Source organism: Delphinapterus leucas, chromosome 14 (genome assembly GCF_059928025.1).
Source record: "Delphinapterus leucas isolate spDelLeu-1000000601 "Yukka" chromosome 14, BTC_Dleu_Yukka2, whole genome shotgun sequence".
NCBI lineage: Eukaryota > Metazoa > Chordata > Mammalia > Artiodactyla > Monodontidae > Delphinapterus > Delphinapterus leucas.
The window spans coordinates 59,806,727-59,825,153 of record NC_143142.1 but is presented as its reverse complement, the minus strand read 5'-3'; the positions used below and the strand labels follow the sequence as shown (position 1 = coordinate 59,825,153).

The window sequence follows — 18,427 nt, the reverse complement described above, 5'->3', positions numbered from 1 at the left end:
TCCCAGCTAGCCGTGGTGCACTAGCCCACTTCAGGCTGTGTTCACGCAGCCAACCCCAGTCCTTTCCCGGGAATCCTACCTCCGAAACCCAAGCCTCAGTCCCCAGCCCCCGCCCGTCCCGGCAGGTGAGCAGACAAGCCTCTCGGGCTGGTGAGTGCTGGTCGGCACTGATCCTCTGTGCGGGAATCTTCCTAGCGTGTGGAAACCTTTTCTCCTTCACATCTCCCTCCCACTGGTGCAGGTCCTGTCCCTATTCTTTGTCTCTTTTTTTGTTTGTTTTTTCTTTTACCCTACCCAGGTTCTTGGGGAGTTTCTTGCCTTTTGGGAGGTCTAAGGTCTTATGCCAGCATTCAGTAGGTGTTCTGTAGGAGTTGTTCCACATGTAAATGTATTTCTGATGTATTTGTGGGGAGGAAGGTGATCTCCGCATCTTACTCTTCTGCTATCTTGAAGCTCCTCCAAGTTGTACTCACTCTGGCACAAGGTGGCCATTCCTGGTTTCACATCAACATGATCTCAGGCACAAACCTCCTTGTTTTTCCATGTTGTCTTTAAGTTACTTGTTGAAAGAACTGACCCGCAGTCCCAAGGACTGTCGTGGCTTCAGCTGGTGGGGCCCCTCCATAGCCGACAGCCTCAGTCAGGCCACCGTCTCCTCGGGCTCCAGGGCAGTTCAGTGACAGACCTCTTTTTCTTTTCGTTTTTCTTTTGTGGTTTGATGGTTTCCTTTTGAATTATGCTTAAATTCCCTTTTGTTTGGTTTTGGGGAATCTAGTAAGATTTTGATTTGTGATTACCCTGGTTTTCAAGTATGTTAGCCTGTTCTGTATCTACTTGCTTTAGGCTGATAGTCATATAAGTTCAAACACATTCTGGAAAAAAATCTACATTTTCTTTCACCCCACCCCCACATTTTATGACTTTGATGTCCTCTTTTACATCTTCATTTTATCCTTTTTACTTATAGTCTATTCCACAATTTCCTTTTGATTTTTTAAATATATATACAGGCTTATTCAAGTGATCTTCAATCCTTTGATATATTTTTTTCCTATTATGATTTTTCTCTTTCTTATAGATTCTTATTTCTTTTCTATTTAAAGAAGACCTTTTAATATTTCTTTTAGGTTAGGTTTAGCATTGCTGTATTCTTTTAGTTTTTCTTATCTGAGAAAATCTTTATCTCTTTTTCTATTCTAAATGGTAATCTTGCTGGGTAGAGAATCCTAGGTTGCAGGGTTTTCCCTTTCAGGACATTGAATATATTTCACGACTCCCTCCTGGCCTGCAACATATCTGTAGTAAAATTAGCTGATAGCCTTTTGGCGGTTCCCTTGTAACTAACTCTTTCTTTTTCCTCTTGCTGCCTTTAAAATCCTCTCTTTATCTCTAACTTTTGCTATTTTAATTATAATGCGTCTTAATATGTCTGTTTGTGTTCATCTTGTTTGGCACCCTCTGTGCTTCCTGTGCCTGGATATCTGTTTCCTTCTATAAGTTTGAGAAGTTTTCAGCTATAATTTCTTCAAATACATTTTTAATCCCCTTTTCTCTTTCTTCTCTTTCTGTGATCCCTATTATGTTTAGATTGGCATGCTTTAGATTATCCTATAGGTCTTGTATATTGCTTTCTTTTATTTGTCTTTTTGTCTGCTGTTCTGATGGATGATTTCTATTATTCTGTCTTCCAGATCACTTATTCATTCTTTTACATTCCTTAGTGTGCTGTTTATTGCCTTTAACTCAGTATTTATCTCATCAATTGAGTTGACAATCTTGTTGGCTCCTCTTTTTAGTTTCTAGTTCCTTGTTACAGTGATCTGCATTTCTATCAATAGCCTTTTTTAAATTCCTTCAGCACTTTTATTACTTCCTTTCTGAACTCAGGTTCTAGTAGACTAGAGAGGTCTGTTTCATTGTTTGTTCTTTCAGAGGAATTCTCTTGTTATTTTCATTGGGAGGGGTTCCTCTGCTTCTTCATTTCATTTATACTTCTCTGACTCTATGAATTTAGAAGAAACAGTTATCTATTATTGTCTTGAATGGTTCTTTTTATGTTGGAATGTTGCTGTGTAGGCTGCATGAGTCTATTTTGGTAGGAGGGGCTGTTTTTGTATGGATGCCTACCACATCTTTCCTCAGGTTGTGTTCACTGTTTTTCCCTTGACTGGGGGTGTTATTGGTGATATTGTTACCAGAGCTTGAACTAGGTGTTGGGCAGGGCCTCCTCTTTGCTTCTGTGGTTGTAACAGCCTTGTTGGGAGCAAGTTCTGCTCACAAATTTATGGAATAGAAACCCCCAAATCAGGTTCTATACAGTGAAGTAGCAGAACTGGAGCAATCTTACTCCAGGATTGGAGGAAAGGAGGCACTGAGTATTCCTCTTCAGGGGCTGTCCACCAAGAAGTGCAGTCTCTGACACCTGTCACCCATTGTGCATGCTTACAAAATACACTGTTGTTGGCACTGCCCTCAACCCCACCTCAGCTGTGGGAACACTGGCACATCTCTGGATTTCCCTCAGGCACTGTGTTCACAAAACCATCACAAATTTGCCAAAGACCGGCACTGGACCCACAGAGGTTGCACACCTGGGTCCACCATGGGAGTGCAGACACCAGCCCTGCCTCTGTATCCATGCATCCACAAAGCCCACCACTGCTGATATCAGACCTGCTCTGGCCACAGGAATGCCAGTAATCCTCTCAGATGTACTGCAACCTTTTTGGTCAAAAAGCTTCCAGGGGTGTAAATCCATTGAAGTTGCACAGCAGCTGGGAATCAACTCAGATTTCAACCCTGCCTCTGCATTTGGGCAACAAGCAGGTGATTTCATGCTTCCAGATCTCATAGAAGCAGAGGTGCACCTGCTATTAGCACACCAAGAATGAGGCTGCTATGGATGGGCCACAACCCCCTCACACACACACACATTTGTGCACGTGTTGACAATGGGACACTCATGGCAAACCTGGGCTCTGTCCTGCCCATATCCCCAGTTATGGCCCAGACCACACCCTTCTGTTTCCCTCTGCACAGCCAACCTCAATCCTTTCCCCAGGTATGTCCCCTGAGTTTCATCACCCACTTGCTGCATGCATCTCCAGCAGGCATATGTCTCAAGATGGGGAATGCAGCAAGGAGGCCAGGACCATCTATGCTTGTTTCTCTGTCCTGCCTGCCACAGGCCACCTGTTGCACTCTTCTCTGAGCCTCTGAGCCTCCGTATCTGTCCCAGCTGACCTCGCAGCCAGTGAGAGGTGTTCCCAGGTTGAGGGAACCTTTCCTCTTTCAAGCTTACTCCCAGGGTCACAAGTCCGGTCCCAATTCCTTTCCTTTCTTTCATCCTATGCAGTTGTGTGGTGATCTTTCTGGCAGTTTTTGTTATATGAGATCTGCCAGTGTTCAGTAGGTATTCTGTGAGAATTGTTTCCCATGTAGATTTATTTTTTTAAGATATATTTGTGAGGAAATGTGAGCACCATACCCTTCTAATCTGCCATCTTGATCTCCACTGACCTCACTATTTCATTTATGGCATCTTTTCCAGTCTTTTAACATCTTTGTCATTTTCCATGACCATTATGCTTATAAACCATGGCACTAAAAATTGAATTTAATACTCATATGTAGAATAAAGCAACACTTTTTTATCACTTATTCTAGCCACTTTTACACTTACTTTAATGTAAACTAAATTTATATAAATTTATTTAGCTTTTTTTGAAGTCACACTACAAGTTGGATTAAAATTGAATTTGCTGAAGCTCATACAGCTCAATATCAATAAAAAAAACCCCAATCCAAAAATGGGCAGAAGACCTAAATAGACATTTCTCCAAAGATATACAGATTGCCAACTAACACATGAAAAGACGCTCAACATCACTAATCATTAGAGAAATGCAAATAAAAACTACAATGAGGTATCACCACAAACTGGTCAGAATGGCCATCATCAAAAAATCTACAAACAAAAAATGCTTGAGAGGGTGTGGAGAAAAGGGAACCCTCTTGCACTGTGGGTGGGAATGTAAATTGGTACAGCCACTATAGAGAACAGTATGGAGGTTCCTTAAAAAACTAAAAATAGAACTATCATACAACCCAAAAATCCCACTACTGGGCATATACCCTGAGAAAACCATAATTCAAAAAGAGTCCTGTACCACAATGTTCATTGCAACACTACTTACAATAGACAGGATATGGAAGCAATGTAAGTGTCCATCAACAGATGAATGGATAAAGAAGATGTGGCACATATATACAATGGAACATTACTCAGCCATAAAAAGAAACGAAATTGAGTTATTTGCAGTGAGGTGGATGGACCTAGAGACTGTCATACAGAGTGAATTAAGTCAGAAAGAGAAAAACAAATATGTATGCTAACACATATATATGGAATATTTTTAAAAAATGCTTCTGAAGAACCTAGGGGCAGGATAGGAATAAAGATGCAGATGTAGAGTATGGACTTGAGGACACGGGGAAAGGGAAGGGTAAGCTGGGACAAAGTGAGAGAGTGGCATTGACATATATACACTACCAAATGTAAAATAAATAGCTGATAGGAAGCAGCCACATAGCACAGGGAGATCAGCTCGGTGCTTTGTGTCCACCTAGAGGGGTGGGATAGGGAGGGTGGGAGGGAGAAGCAAGAGGGAGGAGATAGGGGGATATATGTATCTGTATGTCTCTTTCACTTTGTTATACAGCAGAAGCTAACACACCATTTTAAATAAATTATATTCCAATAAAGATGTTAAAAAAAATGCTGGGGCTTCCCTGGTGGCGCAGTGGTTGAGAGTCCGCCTGCCGATGCAGGGGACACGGGTTCGTGCCCCGGTCCGGGAAGATCCTACGTGCCGCGGAACGGCTGGGCCTGTGAGCCGTGGCCGCTGAGCCTGTGTGTCCGGAGCCTGTGCTCTGCAACGGGAGAGGCCACAACAGTGAGAGGCCCGCGTACCACAAAAAAAAAAAAAAAAAAGCTGGAAAAGGGGAAGACAATTTAAGTCCAATAATTCATTCTGTAAGTAAATGGCAAAATACAAAAGAAGCTAAAAAAATACCAAGTTTTCTCTTCATCTTGGTTGCAAACTTTTAAATATTCAGGTATTTTGAATGCCTGTGGACTAGAAAAGGAGGAGAAAGGCCACTAAATTTTTGTCCAAATAACTTTTTTCTTCTATAGAGGAGGCTAAGAATAAACTGAGATGGTTGAATGGCTTTAATAAAGCAAGAAAAAACTGCAATTCCAGATTATGTGAACAATAAGGTGTTGTTTGTTAGCTTTAGAGATGGGGAAATAAGAATATCTCAGAATACTGTTTTGAGCCTTGTTACTCTGGGAAGGTTAAATTTTGTTCTTCTGAGAAGACAGAGGGATTGATGGGATGATATCAAATTCTAGGATTTCAAATTGCTTCCATGACTGAAAGTTTGACAGTTTCAAATGGAATAAAGGTGTTCCTTACAAAAGCTGCATAAGAACAAGTAAAAACAGGCTAGAATAAGTTTTGCGTGTATGTGAAAAAGACAAGCTTTATTGAGCCCCCAGCCCTAATTCTCTTTCTCCTGCACAGTCTGGGCTCCCCAGAGACACCCAGTCCAGCAGGCAAAAATGAGACCCACTTTCCGGCCAGCAGGGACATCTCTGCAGATGGTAGAGGGTTTGCCAATGTGCTGGTTGTTGCCACCTCTGAAGGGATGCTCAACAGGGTTCATGGCCACACCCCATATGCATGGCCAACAATTCCTCTTTGCCTTATACTTGTGGTAGGCAGAGCTGGCCTTCAGAATGGGCTTGTCAATGAGACCACCTCCAGCCACCACACTGTCAACAACTCTGTTGATGGAGGAGATGACCTTCTTGGAGCCCAAGGGCAGTTTCACTCTGGTCTTCTTTGTCTCAGGGTTGTGGGAGATGACAATCACATAGTTCCCAGAAGCTCTGGCCAGCATGCCCCGGTCACCAGGCTTCTCCTCCAGACAATATACGATGGTGCCATCGGGTATGGTGCCCACCAGCAGCATATTGCCGATGTTGAGCTGGGCGTTCTTGCCATAGTACACAAACTGGCCAGTGTGGATGCCCTCGGCGGCAATGAACAGCTCCATCCACTTCTTAAAACGGTACGGATCCTGGAAGACCACCTTGGCAAGGGGCACACAGCAACCCGGGTCACGGATGATGTCCTTCACGATGTCCTTGATGTAGCCGTGTCACTCGGCGAAGTCCACAGCTTGCAGACACGTGATGCCCTTTTGGTGGTTCACACACACGTGGAACACGGAGCCGGCACTCTTTCTCTGCCCAGGGATCATGCGGCCCATCACAGCAGTCTGCTTCTGAGTGCAGCCAAAAGAGCAGGCTAGAATAATTGTAAATGACATTTATCTCTAAATATTCATTCAACTAAAATCAGAACATAAGAGGGCAGTGATGTGAAACAAAATGCCTATAACAGAAAGTAACATTTTATAGATATTTATCCTGCTTAGTTGGACATTTTGACTAACTTCATACATTTTTAAGAAAAAAAATCATGCTTTCTTAATTATGATCTTTCTTGATATTCAAATATTTTCATTCTTCACTAAAGACTTATTAATATTAACTAACTTGTTTATAAGATTTGAATTTATTTCCTCCTCTACCACCTCTTTTATCTTCTCCATCTCTTCAGTCTTTCTAATCCATTTCTCAGGATTTTTGCTTACACTATTCCCCAATCAAAAATGTTCTCACCTCTTTCTGAGGAAACACTAATCACTTTATATACTTTATTCAAATCCTCACTATTACATACAGTCCTCCATGACTATCATAAGCTGTGTTATCACAAATCCATGCTGCTTTCCTAATTATCAAGTCTAAAGGCATATTTTCATTACTCATCTTCTTTGTACTATTTACTACATTTTAAGGTGGTTATCATCTCCTCAACTTTGACATTATCTTCCATAATGACTTTTGTTGTGAGCATGTCCTACGGTTTTGTCTGCTGTCACACCTGAGTCCATTTTGAGTGTCAACTTCGCAAACCATAGTCCTAATTAAGGGGCCCTGTAGAGTAAGCATCACATTTTTTTTCTCCTTGATATGACCTTCTAGGTATACCTCATTGGCCCTAAGATGGACATCTCTCCAAACAGCAGCCAGTAAACAGGAGGAGAAGTTTCACAGAGGGGTATCCCTGCACAGAATGTGGGAGCAGAAGTCTTATAGCAATATAGAACATGATTTGTGTAAAACATCGGTTTTGCATACATCATCTCACAATCTAGCACTCTGTAAGGTGTGGCAAAGAATTCATGTAGCTTAGATTCTGCTAAGTATCACCTAATTAGAAGTAAACTCTTTTACACAACTCTCACTACCTACATCTTCAAGCTTCTTAGTTCCTTGATGCCTTGGTTAAAATAGTTAAACAAAAACCTAGGGAAGAGGAGCAGTGGTTAGGTTCTGACCTATAGCATCAATTCTAGTGTAGCTGATATTCCCAGACACTAGAGAGCCTGGTCTTCTATAACCCAACAAAAACCAGTTGTGCTCCCACTCACCTCTTCATTGTATGTCAGAGCAGTTTACTAAAAATCCCCAGCTCATGACAAGATCATTCCCACTTTCACAACTTTTACTTTTTTGATCTTTTCACCAGGCAAGCCTTTGATTTCTCACTTCTCTAGAAAAATTCTACTTATTCTTCCAGGCTCAAGTGTCACCTCTTTAAACAAGCATTTTCTGTCCATTCACCTTATTGCCTAAGACTGCTTCCCTTCCTGTGAGTTTTTGTTGAATCTGTGGTCTCTTCCTTTAAGCTGGGTGCACAATGAATGACTTATGAGATTTTTAATTTTTCAAATGGTGGTGTCTTCTCCCGACTGAATTTCAGGTGCAGTGAGTACCATAAACATATTTAACCTTTTCTTGTATGTATCAGAGCACATAGAGAATGTTAATGAACTGATTGAATTAAATTGAAATAGATGGTATAAGATCAACATGCCCAACATTGACTATGTGCAGAACACTCTTGGCTGGAGATTGGATTTTTATTCAGTACACCAGCCCTACTAAAAATCTTAAATCAATAATATTATCTATTTTGCTACTGGTATAAATATTTTACATAAATTATTCTCCCCCTACCGGTGCCCTTTGGTAGTGCCCTCCCACACTGAATCTGGAGTGGATTTGCAAGTTGTTTTGGCCAATAAGAGTTAAAAATTTTTTCACAAGAGGTCTTTATCAGTCTTTTTCTGTTTTTTGGAACCAAGAGACTACCATGTGTCAAAGCAGAGCAAGCTTCCTGCAAGAGAAGAGATTATGTAGAGCAGAGAGAAGAAAATCCAGCTGAGGTTCTGCAGCTCAACCAGCCTGCCAGCTGACATGAGAGGGAGGCTATCTGGACCATTCCCTTTAGCTGAGCTGACTCAAACCAAAAAAGGCACGCATTCTACACACAGTATCATGAAATATAATACTGCTTGTTTGGACACAAAATATTTATTTATGTGACTCATTTTTGTAAATTTAAGACATAGATGTTGTTTACAAAGATGCAGAAGTTGTTCATATCACAAATCAATTAAAACATACATCAACCTACAGTGAAATAATGTCATGGCTGATGGAAATGGAAGTACACACATCTCTCCAAACTTATTTGAAATTTTAAAGCATATTGAAACTTTCCTTTGTTTTCTTGCCTTTTTTTAAATGTGTTTGCTTTTGCTTACAACAAGCCAAACAGCAAGCCTAACCATTTTTAAATTTTAGCCTTTATTTTCAATTCAAAAATAAGATTTTAAATATTTCTTCTTTAATGAGAAATAAACTATATTAAAATTTTCTTTGTTTCTAGAAACGAACATGACAAATGGGCCTATACAAGCAAATTAAAATTTTTTCATGACATGTTTTTAAGAAAGCAGGAATCAGTAATACAGCAGGTCTGAGTTATATGTCAAACATATGAGAGTTTAATATTTAAGTCTGTTAAGCTTGATTTTCACATTATATTGTAAAATTATCAAAGGCAAGAATCCTGTAATAAGCATTTTAAAAATCATATTAGTTTCAAGTGTACATCATTATAATGTGACATTTGTATATCCTACAAGTTGATCACAGCCACAAGCCTCATTACCATCCATCACCATCACCTCGTTGACCAACTTTACCCATCTTGCTCAATCCCGACTCCCTTTCCCTCTGATAACCACTAATCTTCTCTCTGTATCTATGAGTTTGTTACATTTAGTTTGTTAGTTTTCGTAGTTTTGTTTTTGTTTTTTTAAGATCCCACATATTAGAGATATTATATAGTATTTTTCTTTCTCTGTCTGACTTATTTCACTTAGAATAAAACCTTCAAGGTCCATTCATCTTGTGACAGATGGCAGAATTTCATTCTTTTTTATAGCCGAGTAATATTCCTTTGTGTGGGTATATCACCTCTTCTTTACCAATTCATCCACCAATGGACACTTGGCTTGTTCTTCTGTCTGATAGTTTCTTATTAGTGTATAGAAATACCACAGATTTCTGTATATTGATTTTGTATCCTGAGACTTTACTGGGTTCATTTATTAGTCCTAACAGTTTGTTGGTAGAGTCTTTAGTGTTTTCTGTATATAGTATCATGCCATCTGCAGATAGTGACAGTTTTGCTTCTTCATTTTTGATTTGGATGCATTTTACTTCTTCTCCTTGTTTATTTGCTGTGATTAAAACTTCCAACGGTATGTTGAATAAAAGTGGCAAGAATAGGCATCTTTGTCTTGTTCCTCACCTTGGAGGAAAAGCTTTCAGCTTTATACCACTAAGCATGATGTTAGCTGTGAGTTTGTTACATATGGCCTTTATTATGTTGATGTATATTTTCTCTATACTTTGTTGAGAGTTTTATCATAAATGAATGTTGAATTTTGTCAAATGCTTCTCCTGCATCTATTGAGATGATTATATAAATTGTATCCTTTATTTTTATTAGTATAGTGTATAACATTGATTGATTTGATATTGTTGAATCATCCTTACATCCCAGGAGTAAATCTGACTTGATTGTGTTATATGATTATTTTAATTTGTTTTTGGATTCTGTTTCCTAATATTTTGTTGAGGGTTTTTGCATCTATGTTCATCAGTGATATTGTCCTGTAATTTTCTTTTTTAGTGATATTCTTGTCTGGTTTTGGTATCAGAGTAATGCTGACTTCATAAAATATGTTTAGGCGTCCCTCCTCTTCAATTTTTAAGAAGAGTTTGAGAAGGATAGGTATTAAATCATTTTTAGATTCTTTTTTTTTTTTTTTTGAATTTGCCAGTGAAGCTGTATGGTCCTAAGCTTTTGTTTGTTGGGAGATTTTTATTACCATTTTAATTTTCTTACTAGTAATTGGTCAATTCAGATTTTCTATTTCTTCATGATTCAGTCTTTGAAAATTGTATGTTTCTAAGACTTTACCTATTTCTTCTAGGTTGTCCAGTGTGTTGCATAATTGTTTGTAGTAGTCTCTTATGATCCTTTTTGGTATCAGCTGTAACTTCTTTTTCATTTTTGATTGTAATTATTTGGTCCTCTCTCTTTTTATCTTGATGAATCTGGTTAAAGCTTTGTTGATTTGTTTATATTTCTAAATAAATTCTCTAAGTTTTATTAATATTTTCTATTGTTTTTTAGTCTCTTATTTATTTCTGCTCTGATCTTTATTATTTCCTTTCTTCTTCTACATTTGGGCTTACTTTTTCCTCTTTTTCTAGTTCCTTTAGATGTACATTTTACATGTTTTTAGCCACTACATATTGGCATCTTTTCTGTTAGCAAAAGCTAATCAATTTCTGAAATGTTTTTAGGATGACAATGACACCAGATTGTATTAGTCAGAGGTGGAAGATTTAGCACCCAGGTTATAATCTGAGGAACACATGGAAACACAATACTTTTTCCTCTTTTTCTAGTTCCTTTAGATGTACATTTTACATGTTTTTAGCCACTACATATTGGCATCTTTTCTGTTAGCAAAAGCTAATCAATTTCTGAAATGTTTTTAGGATGACAATGACACCAGATTGTATTAGTCAGAGGTGGAAGATTTAGTACCCAGGTTATAATCTGAGGAACACATGGAAGCACAACCTTCTTTTATGAGATGCCTGTTCCAGCCTGGAATTCTCTCACTGCAGACTACCTGGGAGGATAATAATATTACAAATTTAGTTACACAGTTTGTTCTGCTGATTTTATTTAGTCAAGCATCTAATTCTTGAGAACATGAGATACAAGACAGTCTCTGTATTTTCTGGAAGAGTTTATATAATATTGGGATTACTTCATAATTATGAGGTAGAACCATCTGCAAATTACTTTGATTCTTTTATATATTGATGCTGATTAACTTTTCACAAGTGATTCAAATCTTTAATGGTTATAAGACTGTGATGTGTTTTACACTTCTACTTTTCCAAAATTTCATAGGTTATATTTAAAAGGAAATTTTCTACTTAATTTACATTTTCAAATTTATATTTTTGTATATTTTTAAAGAACTCTGTTTCACTATTTCATATTATCATTTTTTCTAAATTTTTGGTAAATTTTGTCAGTCAATTATGTCTATTTCAGTAGATTTTTCAAAAAAAGTTTGCTTTTGATTTTGTTGACTCTCCATTTTAATTTCAATAGCAGTTTATTTATCACTTTCTCTGTTTTAATCCCTTTTATTTACAATTGTTCTTTTAAATATCTTAAATTGGATATTTAGCTTATTAAATGTTGGTTTCTTTTTTTCAAATATAAACCATTTAGTATGTTGGAGAAGGAAATAATTTTCCTCTACCCTTTCTAGGTTATGGCTAGCCTAATAATTAAATTGACAAGAGACAAATTAACAGGAATAAATTAAATTTGTTACATGCATATGGGGGTACCACTAGAAAAATGAGACTCAAGAACAAGTTAGAAAATTGAAGTTTATATACGATCTGAGAGAAGGAGAAAGGGGTAGGGGCTTGGGACTTCACGGAAGAGGAAGACGATTCATGTGGAGATGAAATAACAAATGTTTGGTAAACAAATTGTTTGCTGTGCCAGGCAAAGACAATAAGACACAAAGCAACAGAGTCTGATCTCTAGACCCCACTGAATTACCCTACCACACCAAGTCCATATTTTTTATAAGTATCTGTGGTGATAGTGCTCTTGCTGGACCAAGCCCTTTACCAAAATTATTTTAAGTAGTTAAGGAGGAGATTAAAAAAAAGACTTCCTGGGTCTCCTGTTTCTTAAAAATAATCAGCCTAAACTAATCCTCATGCCAAAAGGATACACTTTTGGGTATCAAATTTTGCTCCCTTATAAATGTAAGTGTAAAACATTTCTAAATGATGCTATTTAGACTCTTCAAGTTTTGATGTACTATATTTATATTATACTTATTTCAAATATTTTCTATTTTCCATCGTGATGTACTATTTAGTTTGCTTTCCCTTAAGCATTTAAGCTAAGATGTAAGCATTAAGTAAGATGTAAGCATCAGTCTATAATCCGTGACATTTTCTATCAAAAAGTATTTATCTATTGTCTCAACCCAATTTTGGTAATACAATTCAATAAAATTGATGGTAAGAGTTTGCCATGGCACTGCTTACATTATAGAGTTTATTTGATTTTTATTTAGGATAAAATTGAGTTCTACACAAATATTGGCATCTGAAGACTGCCTTACTTAATGTATATAAATAAAGTTTTTGCTTCCTATTTGTTTTTTAATATTTAAGGAGTATACACTGTGTGTCAGCTAATGTGACAAATGTTTCAAATACGGAATCTCATTTCATCTTTTATTTTTTTATTTATTTTATCTTATTTTTATTTTTGGCTGTATTGGGTCTTTTGTTGCTGTGCATGGGCTTTCTCTAGTTGCAGCAAGTGGGGGCTACTCTTCATTGTGCAGCAGGGGCTTCTTATTGTGGTGGCTTCTCTTGTTATGGAGCATGGGCTGTAGGCATGTGGGCTCAGTAGTTGTGGCTCATGGGCTCTAGAGCACAGGCTCAGTAGTTGTAGTGCTTGGTCTTAGTTGCTCCGTAGCATATGGGATCTTGCCAGACCAGGGCTTGAACCCATGTCCCCTGCATTGATAAGTGGGTTGTTAACCACTACGCCACCAGCAAAGCCCTCATCTTTTATTTTAACATACCTTATCTGCATTTCTCCCAAACTTGTTACATACAAATTAAATAGATTACTGTTCATATGCAGTTACCTAACTTTCAGATTTTTGAATCAAATTAAAGAATAAAACCAATTTTCTTACAGAATGTAATAATTCAGACATTCACCTATTGTTCTATGTTTAAAAAATGTGTGTGTGTTAAAAGAAATGAAGAAAAATAATAAAAATAAAGCAGGGTAATGAAAAAAACACTCTCACTATTCAACTTTGAGGCAGGAGGTAGATGGGCTCCAGGTAGGACATTTACAACTGACCTTCTGTTTATATTTCATGGGGCAGGAAAAAGTGGGCTTCAGGCCAGACACTTACAACTAGCCTCCTGTTTGCATTTCCTGAGACAGAAGCTAGGTGGGCTTCAGGTTAGACATTTAAAATCAGCCTCCTGTTTGCTCTCTGAAATGAAGTAATGACAGAGACAAGGTAAATAGCCAAGCTTTGTCTCTTGTGGACACTTTAAGACAACAGTCATAGCAAGAACAAGAAGGAGCAAAACCTTGTTTGAGTAAAGGATCAAGAGAACACCGCTTACCCTCCCCCCCGCCCCCGTCCTTCCTTGAGGCAAGGGAGATACTATGCATGCACAGAGAAGCTCCTTGCGGGTCAAAAATCAGGGGACAATGCCAGGCCATAATGAGTCTTGGTTCTCCCAGATGCCTTTTCATTGAGATCCATCTTGGCTAAGAGGTGTGTGTGCACCTAGGGGTCAGGTACTGAAACAAATTAGTCACGGAGACAAAACAAGATGATTGGCCAGAAGGAAGACAAGGACCTGAAAGAACTGTCCTATATAAATGACTTAACTGCCTCTTTACTGTGCTCCTCCTCATTAGGGAGGACACCGACACCCTTTCTCTCCAGGTGTGCATCTCTGCCTTGCTTCTATCTTAACTAAACAAACTGCTTCTCTGTGTGCTCTCCCACTTGTTGTTCTGTGACTCTAATAATAAACATTTTACCGGTTTTTACAGTTTTGTCTCTGTGAGAAATGCATTTTTCACTGGGGGCAAGAACCAGGGAAAAATAGCTTCTAGCCTCTAGCCCTTGCTGGTCTGGTGGCTAGGATTCCTGGTTTTCTTCCAGGTTACCAAGGTTCAATTCCTAGGCAGGGAATTAAGATCTTGCTTCATGCCACCTCTCACTGCTCCCTCTCTGAGATTAATTTGATTTAATAGGGAAAATACATTCCTTTTTTAGATTTGTTGAAAGTAACTCCATTTAAGTAAAATGATATCTGTAGAGTTCTTTGAAGATTTCACATTTTCTGATAAAATTTCAGGCATAGAAAAGCACACCAGACTAGTCCTAAGCCCTTCCATGCAAAAAATAGTATAGCTACAATTAGTGATTTTGCCTGACGTTAACAAATGCCTGAGGGCATCTCAATCTCTGCAGACAAGTTCTCCAGGATTTAATTATCTCTATCCTCCTATTCTTCATAGAACTATACTGTTTCTAACATACCTTGTTTCAGACATAGGTCAAATTATGCAACTGTCAATTTTTAATATTTGTGATATTTTTTAACAAATGAAGTGTGCAAGAAGACTGCAGTACTGGAGGTTGTAGGAGCCAGCGCATTTATGGAAGAGATAGCTTAGTTCATTGAATAATAATTTGAAGAACCCAGGGACACAGGAATTTTGTTCTTAAATCTCAAGAACTGTTTTCTCTCTTTGCTTGTGATCATTAGGAGAGAGAAAAAGAAGTGAGCATTCTGGGTTTTAGTTCTGTCCTTATTATCTGTTATCTCAGTACATCAATTTTGCACATCACTGCATTTTTCAATTTTTTTCATCTTTAAAATGGAAAAGCAAACTGGCTGAACTATGTCTCCTCTAGTTTTAGAAGTCTAAGCTTTGATGATGGTTATTATGGAAATTTTCATTAAATTTGGACTCATTTTTCTTAAAAGTAGATTGCTGAGGGAAATTTAATATTTTGTTTTATTATAATATAAATATGTATATAGATGAAATTCTATAACTTTTTAAATTATATCATTTTCATCCTTGAAAAAAAAATTTTTTTTTGGCTATGCCAGTGACATGGAATACATAAAGTCATTTTGAAATGAATTCCTGTAAGTAAGTTACACAGTTCTGAAACTTATAGATTTTTCCAGCCTTCAGGTGGCATTTTGGTGTTGGAAATCAAGCATTTATTTGGTATGCTGGTTATTACAACTTCCCATAGTACCAAACTACGTACCTTTTCTTTGCCTCTGGAGAATATAGCTCCTTACAAATGTGTTAGAGTCAATTTTTAAGCAAATTGTACTTCTGTACTTTTAGTTTTTTTAAGGAATCTCTATACTGTTCTTCATAGTGGCTGTATCAATTTACATTGCCACCAAAAGTGCAAGAGGTTTCCCTTTTCTCCATACCCTCTCCAGCATTTAAGGTTTGTAGATTTTTTCATGATGGCCATTCTGATTGGTGTGAGGTTATAATTAATTGTAGTATTGATTTGCATTTCTCCAATAATTAGTGATGTTGAGCATCTTTTCATGTGTTTGTTGTCCCTCTCTATGGCTTCTTTGGAGAAATGGCTATGTAGGTTTTCCACACATTTTTTCATTTTTTTTAACATCTTTATTGGAGTAAAATTGCTTTACAATGGTGTGTTAGTTTCTGCTTTATAACAAAGTGAACCAGTTATACATATACATATGTCCCCATATATCTTCCCTCTTGCATCTCCCTCCCTCCCACCCTCCTTATCGCACCCCTCTAGGTGGTCACAAGGCAACCAGCTGATCTCCCTGTGCTATGTGGCTGTTTCCCACTAGCTATCTATTTTACGTTTCCTAGTGTATATATGTCCATGTCACTCTCTCACATTGTCCCAGCTTACCCTTCCCACTCCCCATATCCTCAAGTCCATTCTCTAGTAGGTCTGCACGTTTATTCCCATCTTGCCCCTAGGTTTTTTTTTTTTAACATCTTTATAAGAGTATAATTGCTTTACAATGGTGTGACAGTTTCTGCTTTATAACAAAGTGAATCAGTTATACATATACATATGTTTCCATATCTTTTCCCTCTTGCATCTCTCTCCCTCCCACTCTCCCCAACCCACCTGTCTAGGTGGTCAAAAGGCACTGAGCTGATCTCCCTGTGCTACGTGGCTGCTTCTCACTAGATACCTATTTGACATGTGGTAGTGTATACATGACCATGCCACTCTCTCACTTTGTCCCAGCTTACCCTTCCCCCTCCCTGTACCCTGAAGTCCATCCTCTCGTAGTTCTGCATCTTTATTCCCGTCTTGCCCCTAGGTTCTTCTGACCATTTTATTTTTTTTTATATTCCATATATACGTGGTATTTGTTTTTCTCTTTCTAACTTAGCATATGGTATTTGTTTTCCTCTTTCTAACTTACTTCACTCTGTATGACAGTCTCTAGGTCCGTCCACCTCACTACAAATAACTCAATTTCATTCCTTTTTATGGCTGAGTAATATTCCATTGTATATATGTGCCACATTTTCTTTATCCATTCATCTGTTGATGGACACATTGGTTACTTCTATGTCCTGACCATTGTAAATAGAGGGGTAATGAATATTTTGGTACATGACTCTTTTTGAATTATGGTTTTATCAAGGTATATGCTCAGTAGTGGTATTGCTGGGTCGCATGGTAGTTCTATATTTAGTTTTTTAAATAATCTCCATACTGTTCTCCATTATGGTTGTATCAATTCACATTCTCACCAACAGTGCAAGAGGGTTCCCTTTCCTCCACACCCTCTCCAGCATTTATTGCTTGTAGAGTTTTTGATGATGGCCATTCTGACCGGTGTGAGATGATATCTCATTGTAGTTTTGATTTACATTTCTCTAATGATTAATGATGTTGAGCATTCTTTCATGTGCTTGTTGGCAGTCTGTATATCTTCTTTGTAGAAATGTCTATTTAGGTCTTCTGCCCATTTTTGTATTAGGTTGTTTGTTATTTTAATGTTGAGCTGCATGAGCTGCTTGTAAATTTTGGAGACTAATCCTTTGTCAGTTGCTTCATTTGCAAATATTTACTCTCATTATGAGGGTTGTCTTTTTGTCTTGTGTATGGTTTCCTCTGTGGTGCAAAAGCTTTGAAGTTTCATTAGGTCCCATTTGTTTATTTTTGTTTTTATTTCCATTTCTCTAGGAGGTGGGTCAAAAAGAATCATGCTGTGATTTATGTCATAGAGTGTTCTGCCTATGTTTTCCTCTAAGAGTTTGATGGTGTCTGGACTTACATTTAGGTTTTAATCCATTTTGAGTTTATTTTTGTGTATGGTGTTAGGGAGTGTTCTAATTTCACTCTTTTACATGTAGCTGTCCAGTTTGCCCAGCACCACTTATTGAAGAGGCTGTCTTTACTCCACTGTATATTCTTGCCTCCTTTATCAAATGTAAGGTGACCATATGTGCATGGGTTTATCTCTGGGTTTTCTATTCTGTTCCATTGATCTATATTTCCGTTTCTGTGCCAGTATCATACTGTCTTGATTATGGTAACTTCTGAAGTCACAGAGCCTGATTCTTCCAGCTCCATTTTGATTTCTCAAGATTGCTTTGGTTATTTGGGGTCTTTTGTGTTTCCATGCAAATTGTGAAGTTTTTTGTTCTAGTTCTGTGAAAAATGCCAGGGATAGTTTGATAGGGATTACATTGAATCTGTAGATTTCTTTGGGTAGTATATTCATTTTCATAATGTTGATTCTTCCAATCCAAGAACACGGTATATCTCTCCGTCCATTTGTATCATCTTTAATTTCTTTCATCACTGTCATAATTTTCTGCATACAGGTCTTTTGTCTCCTTAGGTAGGTTTATTCCTAGAGATTTTATTCTTTTTCCTGCAATGGTAAATAGGAGTGTTTTCTTAATTTCATTTTCAGATTTTTCATCATTGGTATATAGGAATGCAAGAGATTTCTGTGCATTAATTTTGTATCCTGCTACTTTACCAAATTCATCAGTTAGCTCTAGTTGATTTCTGGTAGCACCTTCAGGATTCTCTACGTATAGTATCATATGATCTGCAAACAGTGACAGCTTTACTTCTTCTTTTCCAGTTTGGATTCCTTTTATTTCTTGTTCTTCTCTGATTGTGGTGGCTAAAACTTCCAAAACTATGGTGAATATCAGTGGTGAGACTGGGCAACCTTGTCTTTTTCTGGATCTTAGTGAAA

At 37.7% G+C, this 18,427-nt stretch overlaps 1 pseudogene; it reads right to left on the bottom strand.

Moving 5' to 3' along the window:
* Nucleotides 1-4,688: 4,688 nt before the first annotated feature.
* LOC149747631 (large ribosomal subunit protein uL2 pseudogene) lies at nt 4,689-8,651 on the bottom strand (annotated as a pseudogene).
* Nucleotides 8,652-18,427: the final 9,776 nt, after the last annotated feature.